Source organism: Taeniopygia guttata, chromosome 23 (genome assembly GCF_048771995.1).
Source record: "Taeniopygia guttata chromosome 23, bTaeGut7.mat, whole genome shotgun sequence".
NCBI lineage: Eukaryota > Metazoa > Chordata > Aves > Passeriformes > Estrildidae > Taeniopygia > Taeniopygia guttata.
In genome coordinates, this window is record NC_133048.1 from 6,278,383 (window position 1) to 6,295,000 (window position 16,618).

Sequence of the window (16,618 nt, forward strand, 5' to 3'; positions counted from 1 at the left end):
CAGCTGTGGCTACCCCTGGATCCCTGGCAGTGCCCAAGGCCAGGCTGGACACTGGGGCTGGGAGCTCCTGGGACAGTGGAAGTGTCCCTGCATGGGATGGGATTTAAGGTCCCTCCCAGCCCAAACCATTCCAGGATTCTGTGATGGGTCAGAGCTTCTTTGCTGTGCAGGTGGGGAAACTAAGGCACATCCATCTGGAAACGCTGGAGCTGAGCCCTGCAGAGCCACAAAAGGCTTTTCCAGAGGCTGCAGAGGAGCTGTGCCAGCCCCTCTGTGTCACTCGGTGTCGAGCTCAGCCCGGTGTGTCACTGCCACGCTTTGATTGTCACCTCCTTCCCCGGGGCCTGGCAGGGACAGCAGGGGAAGGGGAAGGGGAAGGGGAAGGGGAAGGGGAAGGGGAAGGGGAAGGGGAAGGGGAAGGGGAAGGGGAAGGGGAAGGGGAAGGGGAAGGGGAAGGGGAAGGGGAAGGGGAAGGGGAAGGGGAAGGGGAAGGGGAAGGGGAAGGGGAAGGGGAAGGGGAAGGGGAAGGGGAAGGCTCGCTGTGCGCCCGCAGTGACACAAAGTGTGACACGGAATTAGCGGGGATTATGCGGCATCAGGGGCCCCGACAGAAGGAGACTAATCGCCCTGTCCCACATCAAAGCCTCTCATCGACGCCTAAACGCCTTAAGTGTGCTCCACTTTGCCAAATGAAAATATTGACGCTGTGGTTTCGTGCCCCGGAAAGCTCCGGCTCCCTCTGCCCGCGGTGGCCGGGAAAGGCTCGGGAATGCCGCGGGAAAGGCGCACTCATCCCCCACCCTGGCCCATCTGACGGGCGGTGGGGGCACAGCCCGTTCCGGGCCGCAGCCCGGCGGGCTCAGGTTCTTCCGAGATGATTTGATGGAGCAAAAACACCCTTTTTTTGCTGCAAAACACCAAATGCCTGATTGAAATCGTGAGCAAACCCATCCCTCTCCTGCTAAGTGGCTTGTGCTTGCTGGCTGTGCTCAGGAAGAGTTTGATGTGTCCCCTTGGAAAGTACTAAAATGAAACTTTTCCATTTTCCAGCCTGCAGAGGCCTTGCTTAGAATTCACCATTATTTTTATGATCACTTTTGAAAGTGCTCAGGCTGGAAGTAAAACTTTCCCTTGGGTCTGCAATTATATTTTTTCATCCAATTTCCCAAAGAAAAGGTTTGGGGGTTTTGTTTTTTCGGTTTTTTTTAAAACCTGGTTTAAGAGAATCTTTGATTTTGTATTTTAAATTATGCAGCATTACCATGGGGTGGGGTGGGATGGGATGGGATGGGATGGGATTTAGGATCCCTCCCAGCCCAGCCCAGTCTGGGACTCTGAGCTCTCCCCGTGCTCCCAGGCCCCTCTGGTTCCCACAGGAACTCTCTGGTTTGGCTCTGTTCAGGGAGGATTACCCTGCCCTCCCCAGGCCTTTGTCAGAGCAGGGGCTACACTTCCACTGCCCACCCTGAGTTCTCCCACTCCCATCCAGGTGTGTTCAGAGCAGGCCTGGGCAGTCACTGCCCCTGCTCAGGGGCTGTTTTTTAGCCAAAGCCAAACTCTTTTATTAAACAAGTTGCTCCCAGGGCCTGCAGAAATCCGCAGCTTTGACAGCTCCTCACAATCACACACAGAGAAAATGAGAACTGAGATAAGAATCTGTTGTTTCATCCTGAAACAATGACTTTTTCAATGTCTAACTCTTGCTTTCCTGAGCCAGCCCAGCCCCTGTCTAGACACGCTGGTTCTGTTGTTCCTTCCTGAGCAGCCAGGCCAACTTTGGCACGGCGGCAATGCCGTGACCTCCCTGTGCTGTCCCATCCCCTCCCAGCCAAAGTCACATTTCTGCTGGGTGGCCCTGGCCCCTCCCGAGGTTTGGTTTTCACAAAGGATCATTATGTCTGCGTGTCCTGCCATGCTGAGCAGCCTGATCTCCGCCTGTCACATGTCATTAGCTTTAAAGTCACTTAGCAAAGACATTTTGTCTGCAGCTGGGTGGAACTGTCTGGTGTGTGCCACTCGTTTTTGGCTCTCAGGCTGTAAGATCTTCATGTCATGGCTCTGTGCCTCAGTTTACCTTTATTCCCTACTCATTTAATGAATGAAATTGATTTCTTTATTCCAATTTTTGCTGTGCTTTATTTTGCTGTATTTTATTCTAATTTTTCAAGCAGCAGTGCAGCTCTTGGCAGCTGTTTGAGCTCCTACAGAGGAGTGTGCAAACCCAGAGCAGCCCCCAGGCCCGGGGGTGTGGGTGGCTCTGCTGCCTGGCACTCCTGCCCTGGTGGAGATTCCTCCCGGGAATTCAGACATCCTTGGCTTCCCCTCCTCCCCACGCCCTGGTGCAGGGCTCTGGGAAGGGTGAGTCCATTAACACTTGTAGAAGGCACCTGAGGTGGAAAATCGTTGATGTGGTTTGGGCGGTGGGGAGGAGCTGTCACGGCACTGCAGATCTCCCCTGGAACTGTCACCCCAGTGCAGCTCTGAGCAGGGTCTGAGCTCCCCCCAGAGCCTCCCGGGCAGACCCGGGGGCAGACAGGTCCCTGTTGGCCCAGCAGGAGCAGGGAGAGCCCAGCAGGAGATTTGTCCATGGAGGAATTGAGGTAAATCATTGACTCCAACACACCTTCTGTCCATCCCAACCCAGCCTGGTGACACTGCTGGGACCTGAGCCCCATATGGGGACTGGGGGAAAAAGGGGGAACGTTTTTCCTTTATTAAAAAGGAGAAAATGGTTTTCCCTTATAAAAAAGGGGGATAAATGGTTTTCCCTTATAAAAGGGGGAAATGGTTTTCCCTTGTAAAAAAGGGAGGAGATGGTTTTCCCCTATAAAAAAGGGGAAAATGGTTTTCCCTTATAAAAAAGGGGGGAAATGGTTTTCCCTCCTGGTTATAACAACCCCACTTGTGAGCTCTGTGCTGTTCACCACACCTGGCTCAGGGCAAAGCCAGCCAAGCTTTCCATGTCCCCAGCCACGGCCCCCACCCCAGTGTCCCTGTGGAAGGGCTGGAAGGACTGGGGGCTCACGGGTGGGGCTGGCAGCCCTCACTCCAATGTCAGGGAGCCCCAGAGCTGCCCCACAGAGCTCCTGCTGCTCCTGGGCGCTGTCTGTGGGGACTGACACCCCGGGCAGGGGACACCGGGCAGGGGCGGTCACTGCTGTGGCTCGGGAACAATCCGTGTGTCCCCGCAGTCCGTGTGTCCCTGCAGTCCGTGTGTCCCCGCAGTCCGTGTGTCCCCGCAGTCCGTGTGTCCCTGCAGTCCGTGTGTCCCCGCAGTCCGTGTGTCCCCGCAGTCCGTGTATCTGGCAAAATAACTGTGTCCCTTGGGCAGCAGCTGCTGAAGCCACTGCTGGGCAGGGGCAGGGCTGGCACACGGTGCCACGCTGGGGCAGGGGCAGGGGCAGGGGCAGGGGCAGGGGCAGGGGCAGGGGCAGGGGCAGGGGCAGGGCTGGCACTCGGTGCCACACTGGGGCAGGGGCAGGGGCAGGGGCAGGGGCAAGGCTGGCACTCGGTGCCACACTGGGGCAGGGGCAGGGCTGGCACACGGTGCCACACTGGGGCAGGGGCAGGGGCAGGACTGGCACACGGTGCCACGCTGGGTCAGCCCCTCTGTCACTCTCGCGGTGCCCTTGGCACTGTCGGGCGTCGGCGGCACTGAAACACCCGCGGTGTGTCTGCCAGGCTGAGGAGCCCTGGGCAGCCCCGGTGCCAGCCAGGGGGTGCCCCCAGGGTCTGTCCCCGCTCCTGGCACAGCAATGTCCCTGGTCATGGACAGCAGCTTGGCTGCCTTTCGGGAAAGGCCCTTTCTGAGCTGAAAATCCCCTTTTGGGGAAGGTGGGGAAGCCCTGGTGCTGGGGAGGGTGATGGGAGGGGGGTACAGAGAGCCGGGCTGGCGCTGGGCTGGGCCAGAAGGGGAGCTCAAGGACAAGGACAGCCTGCAAGAGTGGAGCTGGCCCAGACAGGCCAGCAGCGGTGCTGGCAGAAGGCTCAGCAGGCTCCCGTGCCTCTGATGCATTTTCACGCCGACTTTTTGCATTCTGTTCTGGTTTCTTTCTATTTCTACACCTGGATTGTGGCCAGAATGAAAAAGAAGGGCAGATAGAAAACTTAGTGCTTTTCAATTAAACAGGAAGCTCATTGCCATTGTAAGTGAGCTTATTTAGACATTAAATCAAAATCAAATGCTTCCACTATCAGTGCTGCTCAAAGTCTGATAATTAATGATGGCTCTCCCCAGCGCAAACCCTCGGTGTTCTGTCAGCACCACTGTAAGCTTTGATAGAAAGCTTTTTAAGTAGTTCCAGAAGCTGGATCTGTAAAATAAAAATAACCCAGAGTGGTAATTCTCTGCCCAAGAAATAAATAATAAAGGCTCGGAGCATTTAAGTGTTGGCTGTCAGCTCATCAGAGATGCCAGCATCACAGGCTGAGGGAGCAGTGAGGGAAGGAAGGGGTTTCTGGGCACTTAGGTGGGGACTCTTTTACATCCCTCTGCCAGCAGGAAGGAGTTTCAAGGCAGATGTGAATTATTTCTCCTTTTCCACACTCTCTGTGGTGGAAAGGGATCTCGGATGCCGGTGAAAATCAGGCTCAGTTGTTATGGAAATACCATAAACCCACCCCAGGCAGAGCTGCCCAACCCTGGCTGGGAGCTGGGAGAGGATGAGCAGGAAGGGATGAGCAGGAAGGGAGGCAGAGCTGCTCTCAAGGTGTGCATCGGTCCCTTCTGGGACAAGACCCCAGGGTCAGGTCCCACCAGGGCAACCCAGAGTGACCTGGGCACCTCTGGGGTCAGAGGCCCAGCCTGGGGGCAGGAGGAGCTACCAGGGGTTTGGGAGGGCTGCAGGAAGGTCAGGAACCTCAAACTGGGCTGTGGCTGGAGGGTGTCCCCTCACCACCCACCCCTCACCCCTGACAGGTTTTGCACTAGTTCCATTCCCAGCCAGGCCTTTTCTCCGTGCCTTTTCCCCCACCCCCTCCAGAAGCACACGGGGCCCTCTCCTGTCCCACGCCCTGGGGGTGCACTGGAATCCCACCTGAGCATCCTGTGCCTCCCTCCCCATCCCAATGGGACCTACCTCCCCCCCAGTCCCTCTGCCCCATGCTGAAGGAGCCTTCTCCTGTCTCCTGTCCTATCCTCAGCAGGGAAGGAGCTGCCAGGGCATGGGCAGGGCTCCTCTGGTGCCAGGGCATGGGCAGGGCTCCCCTGGTGCCAAGTGGGGCTCCCCTGGTGCCAGGGCATGGGCAGGGCTCCCCTGGTGCCAGGGAATGAGCAGGGCTCCCCTGGTGCCAGGGCATGGGCAGGGCTCCCCTGGTGCCAGGGCATGGGCAGGGCTCCCCTGGTGCCAAGCGGGGCTCTCCTGGTGCCTGGCACTGCTGGGACAGCCACACTGCAGTATTTCTGTCTGAACTGGGAACTGCTTCCCTGCCCTGCCCTGTCCTGTGCTGCCCTCAGGGCCGGGCACTCCACCTCCTTCCCAGTCCCTGTGCCTGACCACCCTCTCAAGGAAGAAATCTCTCTTAATAGCCAATTTAACCCTCCCTGGTGCAACTTGAGGACATTTCCTCCTGTCCTGCCCCTTGTTCCCCAGGGTTTTCCTGCTCTTCAGGTGTCACATCTCCCACCTGCCACGCAGGACAGGCTGAGGAGCTCAAGCCTCCCCAAAAGGAGCCAGGGGGTGCCAGCCCAGGAGTGCAGGGCTGCAGGAGCAGCATTGAGTTATTAAGAGCAATGCTGAGTAATTAAGAGCAATTTCTCACATGCCAGTCTCCACATTCCACATGAAAACAACACCCAGAGTGACAGAGCAGCCCAGGAAGGCCCCGGTCACCATCACCCTGCTGAGATTTGCTGTTACCCCTCTTTTCCTGACTTGAATCAAGTTGAAATCTCAGGAAATCATTAAAAAAGCATCTTGAGGCAATCTGAGCATGAGGATCATGGCATGACGAGTTTGTCACGTTCCCCCAGGCTGCCTGGAAGGATTGCTGGGGGAATCCAGAGCCCTGGACTTTGGGGAAGTGACAGCTCGGATGCTGCTCGTGCCGTGTCCTCAGAGTGGGATTCGTGCGCTCCGGAGTCTGGAGCACACGGAATGGGGAAACTGGGAGTTGTGTGGAGCAGTGGAGGGACAAGAGGCCTGGATTTGTCATCTCCAAGGGCTGTAATCATGGTAATTAACGGTGTTTGTAGGTCCTGGGCTGGCTGCAATAAGATTTTACACTGTGCATCTTCCACAGAACGATTTCCATTACTGGGAGCAGATAAAAACTGACATGGGCTAAGGCTGACTTGGGAAATCAATAAACAATAAAACTTAGCATGAAAACAAATAAATTAACCCAATCAGAAGAGACATTGAGAGCCCATCAGACTTGTTAGACAGATGAAGTCAAGTGTCATTCCCAGGGCTGAACAATTGCTCCGGCAGACACGCCAGGCTCCCTTTAAGGATGATTTTCTCAACCTCTTTAGGACTGAGCTTGTTTCCATCTGCCAAACTCAGTCTGAATCAAGCAGGAGGAGACAGACAGGCTCCAAAATACCTCATCTCCCTGGAAGGGGTTTCTGTGCTCTGCTCTCCTCAGTGACTGGACCGTGGCTGAGGCCCTTTGGGGATGGATGTGCTGCACCCTGAGCTCAGCTCGGCTGGCAGGAGCCCGGGGTGAGCCCGGGATGAGCCCCTTGGGATGAGTCCCTGCCTCCAGTGGGAGTGGGAGCCAGCCTGGATGAGGGATTCACTAATTAAAGTGTTCTCCTATAATTTCAAGTGAATCAGATAATCAGGGGATGGTTTGGGTTGGGAGGGATCTTAAATCCCATCCAGTGCCACTCTGCCATGGCAGGGACACCTCCCACTGTCCCAGCTGCTCCCAGCCCCAGTGTCCAGCCTGGCCTTGGGCACTGCCAGGGATCCAGGGGCAGCCACAGCTGCTCTGGCAATTCCAGCCCAGCCCCTCCCCACCCTAATTAGGAACAATTCCCAATTCCCAATCTCCCATCCAGCCCTGCCCTCTGGCACTGGGAGCCATTCCCTGTGTCCTGTCCCTCCATCCTTGTCCCCAGTCCCTCTCCAGCTCTCCTGGAGCCCCTTCAGGCCCTGCAGGGGCTCTGAGCTCTCCCTGGAGCTTCTCCTCTCCAGGGGAGCCCCCCCAGCTCTCCAGCCTTTCCTCATAGGAAATACCTGATTTAACCTTCACCTCTGGCTCACTTCCCACACAAACCCGGCTTCAGTCCCTGCACAAAGCTGTGAATTTCCTCTGCTTGGACTCCTCAGTCCAACACCCCTCATGTGGCCCTCTCTGGTCCCGATCCCTCCCCACACAGCTGGGCTGGGACCCTCCCCTCCCATCCTATGGGGCAGCAAACATTTAAATGAATAATTTAATTCCAGCTGGACCGTGCCCGGCCAGGCTGTGCCAGGTGCTGCTGTCACACAGGGAACAGTCTCAGGCACTTTCCAGCAGCACGAGAAATCATTTTTTATGGCCTATAATTATGTGTTTCTAGCTAAATTAATCACTGGGGTAGATCTGGGTTTGGTACAACAGAACTGCACCAGGCTGAGTTTGACCCTCTGGCTTTGCGTGAGCTCAGCCTAATGATGTTAATTACGGGGGGTGGGAGGAATAATCCAGGGGTTAATGGGGCTGGGGCTCTGCAGCAGAGCTGCTGGAAAACAGTAAAAATATTTGGGGGTTGGCTTGACAAGAATCGTGTTTTCTGCAGCTTTTTAACAAAAAAAAAATAAAACCAAAACCAGAATAAAAACGGTTCCAGCCCAGACAGAAGATTGGCTTAACTGGGGGGAGTTGTGGAGCCTCTGTTGTGCAAATGTTGAGGAAAACACTGAGCAATAAAATCCCATTTCCAGAGGAAATGTCCTGGTGTTGCGATAGGGAACTGGCAGTGGGGGAAGGAACCATGAGCTGGAGGAGAGGAAGCAGCTCTGGCTCCCAAGGTTTCCTGGAATGAGCTGAGAGGAATGGCAGATTTGTCTTTACAAACAAGCTGTGGGTCTGCTGGTAGATAAAACCAGCACTGAGAGATAAAAGAAACAATGGGGAGGATTCCACTGATTGATGAATGGAAAAAGATATTTGCCTTTACAAACAAACTGTAGGTTGGCTGGTAAATTAAATTGGATATTGAAAGATGAAAGAAACAATGGGGAAAACCCTAAATTCCATAAGAATTAAAAATTAAAAGGGAGGGTTGTATATTTGAGGAAAATCTCTGGTATTAGGCGTTCTGGGAAGTCTGAACCTCTCAAGTACCCCAGGCAATGGGGAAAGACAGAAGGGAAATGTGGCTGGAAAATTGTGATAAAAGAGGAGGCTGCATCCTCTGAAAATTGGAGAGACCCCAGGGGATTGCCCCATGGCCTCTGCCTTGATTCAAATGAAGTCAAAGGACTCCTCTGTCTCCTTTTGGACATAAATCTCTGGTGTTTGTGGATTAATTTTCCTGACAGAGGGAATCTGGGCTTTGGGCCCAGCTGGGCTGGGCTGGGGTCACCTCCAGGCCTCGCCTGTCCCGGGCTCCCCATGGACCTCAGGAGCCACTTGGCTCCAGGCCTCGAGGAGGGGACTTCCCAAGAGAAGTTCCAAGGAAAAAGAAGTGAAAATCCCTTGTTTTCACCAGTGGGTGGATAATCCTTTAAGTGTTTGTGTCTAATCTGAGGCTTTATTTAGATCCGTTCTTCTGGATTTTTAACTTTTCATCCTTACTTGTTTTCTGTCTTTATAAGTTTAATTATATTTCTAATTGGAAAATCAGCTTTAACAGAAAAGCAGAGCTTTTAATCAGAAGAATATTGAAAGAGAAAGTTTCAGACTTCAAAACTTTCTGAACACTTGAAATTCCAGATAAATCAAATTGGACTTTTTCCTTCGAAAACTCGGACTCCAGCACATCAGCATTTATCCATGGGGGAAAAGATGAGGGAATTTCCTGGGCAATTTCCCAATATTTCTGGTACCTGCAGTAGCTTTTTAAAACCCTTTCACATCCTTTCACCCTCCCACACACGCTGCTGAGAAATAAATCCTTTGGAAATGGAAATCAGGCTTGAAGTAAACAGATTAGTAATGGTTATTTGGTAACACTTTATTAATTAAATGTCCTAAATACATTTAAACCTAGGCATTTAATTTAGATTTATTGGGATAATTTAGATTTATAAGAATCGTTATTATACCTTAAGTACAGTAAATGCCAATTGATTTTTATAGACAATATTTACTGAGGTGTAACCACAGTGCAAAATTTAATTATCTCCATGCTCAGTTAAAAGGACAGGACAGAGGGTTCAGCCTCAGGACTGCTGGAGGTGCCAGGGCCGGGAGCTGCTCCCGCCACTCCAACCTTGGAGCACGGAGCTCTGCCTGTCCTGTGCTTCCAGCTCCTTCCCAGCAGTGCCAAGAGCTCCACAGGCACTTCTTCATAGGAAAATCTTTTACCTCATGGTTCACCTGGAGAGGAGAAGCTCCAGGGAGAGCTCAGAGCCCCTGCAGGGCCTGAAGGGGCTCCAGGAGAGCTGGAGAGGGACTGGGGACAAGGATGGAGGGACAGGACACAGGGAATGGCTCCCAGTGCCAGAGGGCAGGGCTGGATGGGAGATTGGGAATTGGGAATTGTTCCCTGGCAGGGTGGGCAGGGGCTGGGAGAGTGGGGAGGGTGGGCAGGGTTGGGATGGAATTCCAGAGCATTTGGGGCTGCCCCTGGATCCTTGGCAGTGCCCAAGGCCAGGTTGGACTGGGACAGTGGGAGGTGTCCCTGCCATGGCAGGGTTGGTTTTAACATGAGCTGAGTTGATCTTAAGGTCCCTTCTCACGCCTCTGACCTGGACCAGCTCTGATTTGCCATTCTGGGGCTGTTGACAGGGAAGAAGCCACATTAACACATCTCCAAACTGGAGGAAAATGTTACAATCTTCTAGTTACCCTGGATGCTTCCCCACCCCATGAATTGCTGATCTTTTGTTCCAAAGGATTTAAAATTTTGCCTTTTTGTTCTTTGCATCCCTTTTCCCTGTGAGCAGCATTAATTTTTCTGCGTAGGGTCACTCAGTCAGGTTGGGTTTCCCTTGGTGTGGGGCTGCTGGCCAGAGCTGGCCAGAGGGAGCAGAGCAGCCAGAGCTGCTGAGCCAGAAGAGCAGGGCACACAATTCCCAAACTCTTGGTGTTCAGCCACAGCTTCTGAAGCAAAGTAAAGCCCATCCCAAATGAGCAAAGCTGCCTTTTGTCATCCTGGGGAGCTGCAGCAGGATCACTGCCTAGCAGGATGGGAACGTCACCAGTGCAGAGATCTCTCACTGCTTCATTCTGCAGAAGTTTTGGCAGACGTTTGCTTCAGGAGCTGTTTGGGAAGGTTTATGTTCCGCCAGCTTTGCTTTGAGACTGGAGCAGGAACGAGCCCAGAATTTCAAGCAGAGCCCAGCCAGGCTCACCTGTGCTCATGTGAACCCCACAAATCACCTTAGACACTCCAGCAAGTTCACAAACCCTCAGCAAACTTCAAACAAACCCGGGCTGGGGCTTCAGGATAGATGCAGAGTTCTCATAGGAAATAATTCCCAGCAAGCAGCTCAGAGGGCAAGGTAATGTTTCCTGAAGTGAAAACAACACAGAGCAGGGGGATTATATGGGATAAACACATTTTTATTAAGTTACACTGAAGGCTTCGCTGTTGGAACCTTGCAATGTCAGCTTGCCTTCTCTGATCAGAGTCCCCACATTTTTCTCTGTTTCAAACCCAAGTTACCAAAAGCCTCCAAGTCTCACCAAAATTTACCTCAAGTGCATGAAACCCTCTGGACATCCCAGCCAATGCTCTGTGTCCTGGATTTACCTCTTCCAGGTGCAATATTCCACCTTTTCCAGGTGAAAAGTGATCTGCTGCTGCACAGGGATCTCAAGGCTGGATGGAAAACCACATCAGCTGCCAGGGCTGAGCATATGGACATGAGGGAGGGATGTTGTGTGTGGGGAATCTGGCAGACAGAGGAGCTGATCCTGTGGAATCAGCAATCGAGATAATTGGAATATGGCTATTTCTGGGAGGAGCAGCTTCTCTGTGTGCTGGGGCTCAGTTTGTGTGGAGACAGGAACATGGGAGCTGAGTTACTGCCTGGGTGAACTTGGGGAGATCGTTTGAAGGAGGCTTTGATCCCTGGAATTGTCAGGCTTTGTGTATCGGGATAGAGGCACAACTGAGGTGGAATTGAGGAAGGAGCAAGGCTCAGTGCCCACATCACCAGCACCTCCTGGGGAGGAGCTCTGCCTCCGGTGCAAACGGGGCTGCAGAGGGGAATCACAAAATGCTCCCCCTGGATGAGCTCTGGCATGAAGTTGAACGTTTTACTGAAACCTTTGGGAACTCAGAGGAGTTTGGTGGCTGTGGCCTGGGTGGCACAAAGGAAATCCGGGGGCAGGTTTAGAATAGAGATCAGGACACAGGGAATGGCTTCCCCAGGGTTGGATGGGATATTAGGAAGGAATTGTTCCCTGGCAGGGTGGGGAGGGGCTGGGCTGGAATTGCCAGAGCAGCTGTGGCTGCCCCTGGATCCCTGGCAGTGCCCAAGGCCAGGCTGGACACTGGGGCTGGAGCACCTGGGACAGTGGGAGGCGTCCCTGCCCATGGCAGGGGTGGCGCTGGGTGGGATTTAAGGTCCCTTCCAACCCAAACCCATCTGGGATCTCACGGGTACCAAGCACTGGTCCCACAGCAGGACCAGCCCTGTGCTGACACCAATCCACTGCTCCCCACTCCTGTGGGTGCAAACAGCAAAACTGGTGCTTGAACAGGGCTGCAGCCTCCAAATTCCTGTGGAGAATGACCAGACAGAAGAATAAAGGGAAACAAATCTCCTCACGCACACAAATATTGTGCTGAAAATGAAGACGGTTCTGTTGGTGAGCGTTCTGAGGAGCACAGAGCACGGGGAACATGTTCCAAGTGTCAAATGGATTATACTCCAGCGCCCTTATTGTTTCATATAATTCTCATCTAACGTCACCCCTGGCAACAATAACACAATATTCGCTTTGATGTAGCCTCAGTGAATATTTTTAAGCAATGAGGAGATTGCCGGGGGAGCAGGGGGAGCAGGGGCAGGCGGGGCAGGGGTGGCAGAGCAGAGCCCCGATGGAATCCATCAGGAAGACTGAGTTTGCTGCTCCAGGGGCCCTGACACCTGTGCTGGGCAGCCTGGGCAAGCTCAGGATGCAGTTTTAATCGGGAGGTTTGGCTCTCCTGGAATACAATTAGGGAGCCATGGGTGGGAGCAAACAGATGCGAGGAACATGGGGAAAGCAGAGGCAGGGACGTGGAGGGGGACAAATAATCTCAATTTCTCCAGGCTGAGCAGAGCTGTCCCTGGCAAGGTCAGGCCAAAAGGAGCTGATTCCGTGGGAAGGAAGGAGAAAATGACTGCAAAGGTGGAAAGTGCCAAGAGGCAGCGTGGGCTCGTCCTCCGTTGTTTGATTACTGTCCTGACCCAGAGGTTTCCATGAAGGTGATTCATGGACCCAGCAGGCAGAGCCCAAGGCCTGGGGCCCCTCCTGCTTCCAGAATTCCTGAGTGAGGACAGTGGCACCCCCCCCTGCAGCAGCAGCCCCAGGGCCCGGGGTCTCAGGGGGAGAATGGAAAGCTCAGCTCCCTCTCCTGGCCTCAGCACGGTGACCTCCATCCAAGCCAAGGGATAACTGCTGGAACGCCTCTTGGAACACATCCCCTTCCTGAGCTGCATGGGGGTCACTCAGAGCCTCCCCATGCCCCGGGTCATGCCCTGTCCCTGCCCTTGGCGTGCTGCAGCTTCCACCCTCCTGCCCTGAGCCCCAGCCCAAGGGAGTGCACCAACTCCTTAATTCCTACATCAATATTTTCCTTGGGAATCCCTTGGAGGAAAATAATATCAACAGAACTGATTACCATTTCCTGTGTGGCTGCCTGAGTAACGGGAACCAGATGATGTTTATCTTTAAAAAAATGAAAATGCCAATAAAATAGTAATTAAAAAAAATTAAAATTCACCTCCTGGTATTTTCCTGTTGCAGCTGGAGAAATAACAGGGACATGCCACATCTGCATGTTCAAATCCAGCAAAAAAAAGGGGCTTTGTTCCAGGATTCAGGGAAGGTACAACTGCATGGCCCTGTTTCAAAGTGGAACTCCTGATTTTCAGCACATAACTCAATTTTAGGCATTTCTGTGGAATGAGCTTAATAAATGAAGAGCTTGTGAACATTCCTGATGGAAGCACAGGTCAGGGCTCCCAGGGCTTAGCTGTGCCCTTTGCCAGGCTGAGCTGGAGGAGAGGTTTATTACTGGGGAGAATGGTGTAAGTCAGTTCTGTTCAGTGAGAGCACAGTTATTTATACACATTTACACAGTTCCAGAGCTCCTTCATCCTCACCAACAGCACAAGATTAAAATAAGGTGGAAAAACCTCACTAAAATCCCATTTTAAACCCTCTGACAGGACAGAGTGTAGCTCTGGGAATCGATGTGCAGATTGGACACTGAAGGAATTTATTCTTGTCTCCTGTAAAGAGAAAACTTCATCATATGAATATCAGAACATTTCTGTCTGACCAGATGTCAAGCTCAGGGAACTCTTTCCAACCTCCTCCTTTCCTACCTCCACTGCTTCCCAAAGCTTCCATCCTTCGGGCTGTATTTGTTACTGATTGATCCCTTCCACCATTCTTGGGGGTTTATTTGATTTGCATCTTTGAATTTTGTGAGCAGAATCCTATTGTTTTTCTTTTGCCATTTTTGGCCCCAATTATAAAAGAAAGACTCATCAAGTGCCACAAATGGAATGGCCAAATTACAGCCCAGGAGTGCCCATCAGAAAGAAAGGAGGACAGGAGGGGACAGCCGGGGGGCCGGGCTCTGCTCCAGGGAACAGGGACAGGAGGAGAGGGAACGGCCTCAGGCTGGGCCAGGGCAGGCTCAGGGTGGGCAGCAGCAGGAATTTCCCCATGGAAAGGGGGTCAGGCCTTGGCAGGGGCTGCCCAGGGATGTTTGGAGTGCCCATCCCTGGTCCAAGGAATTCCTGGATGTGGCACTCAGAGCTCTGGGCTGGGGACAAGGTGGACATCGGGCACAGCTGGGACTCAATGATCATAGAAATCCTTCCCAGCTTTAATGTTTCTGTGGTTCTGTGAGCAGAAGGGTTTATTTCAGTGCCAGCCCAGATTTAAGGGATGATTTTCTCCTAGTAAAGGCCCTGTGGGAACAGAAAGGCTCAGCCAGGTGAAGTGAGGAGGACACAGGGGATTGGTACCACCCTGCTGGGGCTCCACTTCTGCAGGTCAGGCTCTCTCCATGTGGGACCACAGCACTCCAGAAGCTCCAGGAGCTCTTCAGGGATCCTCCAGGCCTCAGCTCCCCCTCCCCAGGCAGCTCCACCACCCACGGCACCAACAGCAGCAGTGAGTTCTTTCAGAGGCTGCAAGAACAGAAGGGGCTCGGGCAGGGACACATCTCCAGCAAACCATCCCCACTGATAAAGGGTCTGCCTGGGTTGAGTGAGGAGATAAATCCCCTTCATTCAGACTCATTTAAGGCTTGGCAATTTTAATGCTGTTTTCCATAGAAATGGATGAATTCTAATCCTTTACTCGTGTCTTATCCCAAACGCCACATGTACTTTGCTCCTGTTTATCTGCTGGCTTCTGTTGTTCCAGGGAATTGCTGCTCTGAACTGGCTTTTCTGGGAAAACCCCTCATGGTCATCCCTGTCCCTGCAGGAGGACACAGGGAGTTGCTGAGAAAGGCTCAGGAGAGGTGTTCCAGGTGACTTCACCTTTGGGAACTGCCTTTGGATGAGACAGGCTGACATCCCAAGAAAAAGGGGTTTTTCTTCCCAGTGTCTGAAATGGCTTCTGTGATAAGAGGAAAATTAAATAGGAGGGAGATTACTGGAAGGACTCTAGTGCTGGTACCAGAGCAGTGTCCAGTGGGGACATCTGGCTCGTTCAATTCCCAGAAACTCTCGTGTTTTGCTCCTGGAGCTGTGAAAGCCTGGAAATGCAGCCATTGTTGCTGTATATATTCATTCATTTCCGACCTCAGCAACGCTGGTGGAGCTTTGTCTACCCTGAGCTGAAGTTTTAGGAGGCTGAACACAAAGGTTCAGTGCCAAGATTGAGATCAACATTTCTTTCCAAGCCTGGGGAGGTTGGAGCCAGGGATTAACTCTGGATAACAAGCTCTGGAATTAGAATGGGACTCATGTAAGAGAAATGATCAACAGAGCAACACACTCCTGAAACATCTGCCATTTTCTGGGAGGGGAAATGAACTGACCTGTCTTGTGAAGGATCTGAAAATGAGATGATTTGTGTAGTTGTGAAGGATCTGTCAGTGGCTCATAGGGATACACAGAACATTTTCCTTTGTGGATATATTTGGTTTTGCCAGTAGAATGGGAGTAAATTCCAGCCAAGTCTCCCATTTTGTCTGAGACTTTTTTCTGCCTTGTGCATTTTCACCTGGACTTTCCCAAATTTGGCATCAAAAGCTGCTAAATGAAAGCCCTGAAGGTCTGGGCTTACCTTGCACAAGTTGGGGGCATAAATTCCAGGCCAATGAATGCTGGGGGCAGTGGAGCTGAAGGCTGAAGGCCAAAAGATGTCCCAGGAATTATTCAGACGATTATTTAGATAATTTCTTCATGGCTGGGGTCACTCATGGAGTAGTTCCTAGGCTGGAGCACATCAGTCTCCTCCGGTGTGTGCCAAGGTGTGCTAGGTCAGAAGGACAAAATTCACGTGCCACTCCTGTGTCCTGTGCAAAGAGGGAGGAAATGTTGGGATTGTGCCAGAACATTTCTGTGATCTGGGTGTTATAAATCCGAGGATTTCCCTCCATGCTGGAGCCCATATCTCTCTCTGAGCCAGACCTCTAGGGGTTTAGGAGGATGTGAATTTTCCATGGAGGACAGAGAGCTGAGGGCAAGCTGGTTGGTGATTTTCCTGTAAAATAGGAATGCATAGTGCTGGTCTCCACAGGTTTTTCCTGGAATTGTGATGGATGTTGGGAATCCAGGTGTCTCAATACCCTCAGGGTTGTCACCTTTGGCTTTTCTTTGACCTGACTAGAACTTCAAAGTACCAGAAAGCTCAGAAATGTGAATTTGGGTCAAACTCTGCAGGTTCAGCTGACCCACTGGGAATATGGGAAAGGGTTGGAGCAGAGATGCCCTGAGCTGAGAGCTGAGAGCACACAGGACTCTGGGGCTGCTCCATCTCTGGATAAGTCCTTGTGACTGCTGAAATCAGCCCCAAACTTCCCAGTGCCGTGTCCTGTGTCAGGATTTGCTGTAACCAAGGTTGGAATTCTCCACCATTTCCAGCTTTTCACCCTTTTTCAGCCAAGAACAGGGATTAGGAGCTGGACTTAAAGGGTCTGCTTGGTTTTCTCCAGCTTTAATTGATTGTGCAGAAAAAGGTCCAAATCTTCAAGGCTCTGCTCAGCCTCTGGAAAACAGTTTTATTGTGAGCTGATCATTTCCTTCTCTCACCATGGCATCATTCCAGCAGCATGTGGACAGGAGCTGTGGCAAAACAAGAGACCTGGGTGTGAGTTTTGTGCAGGTCCCCATGA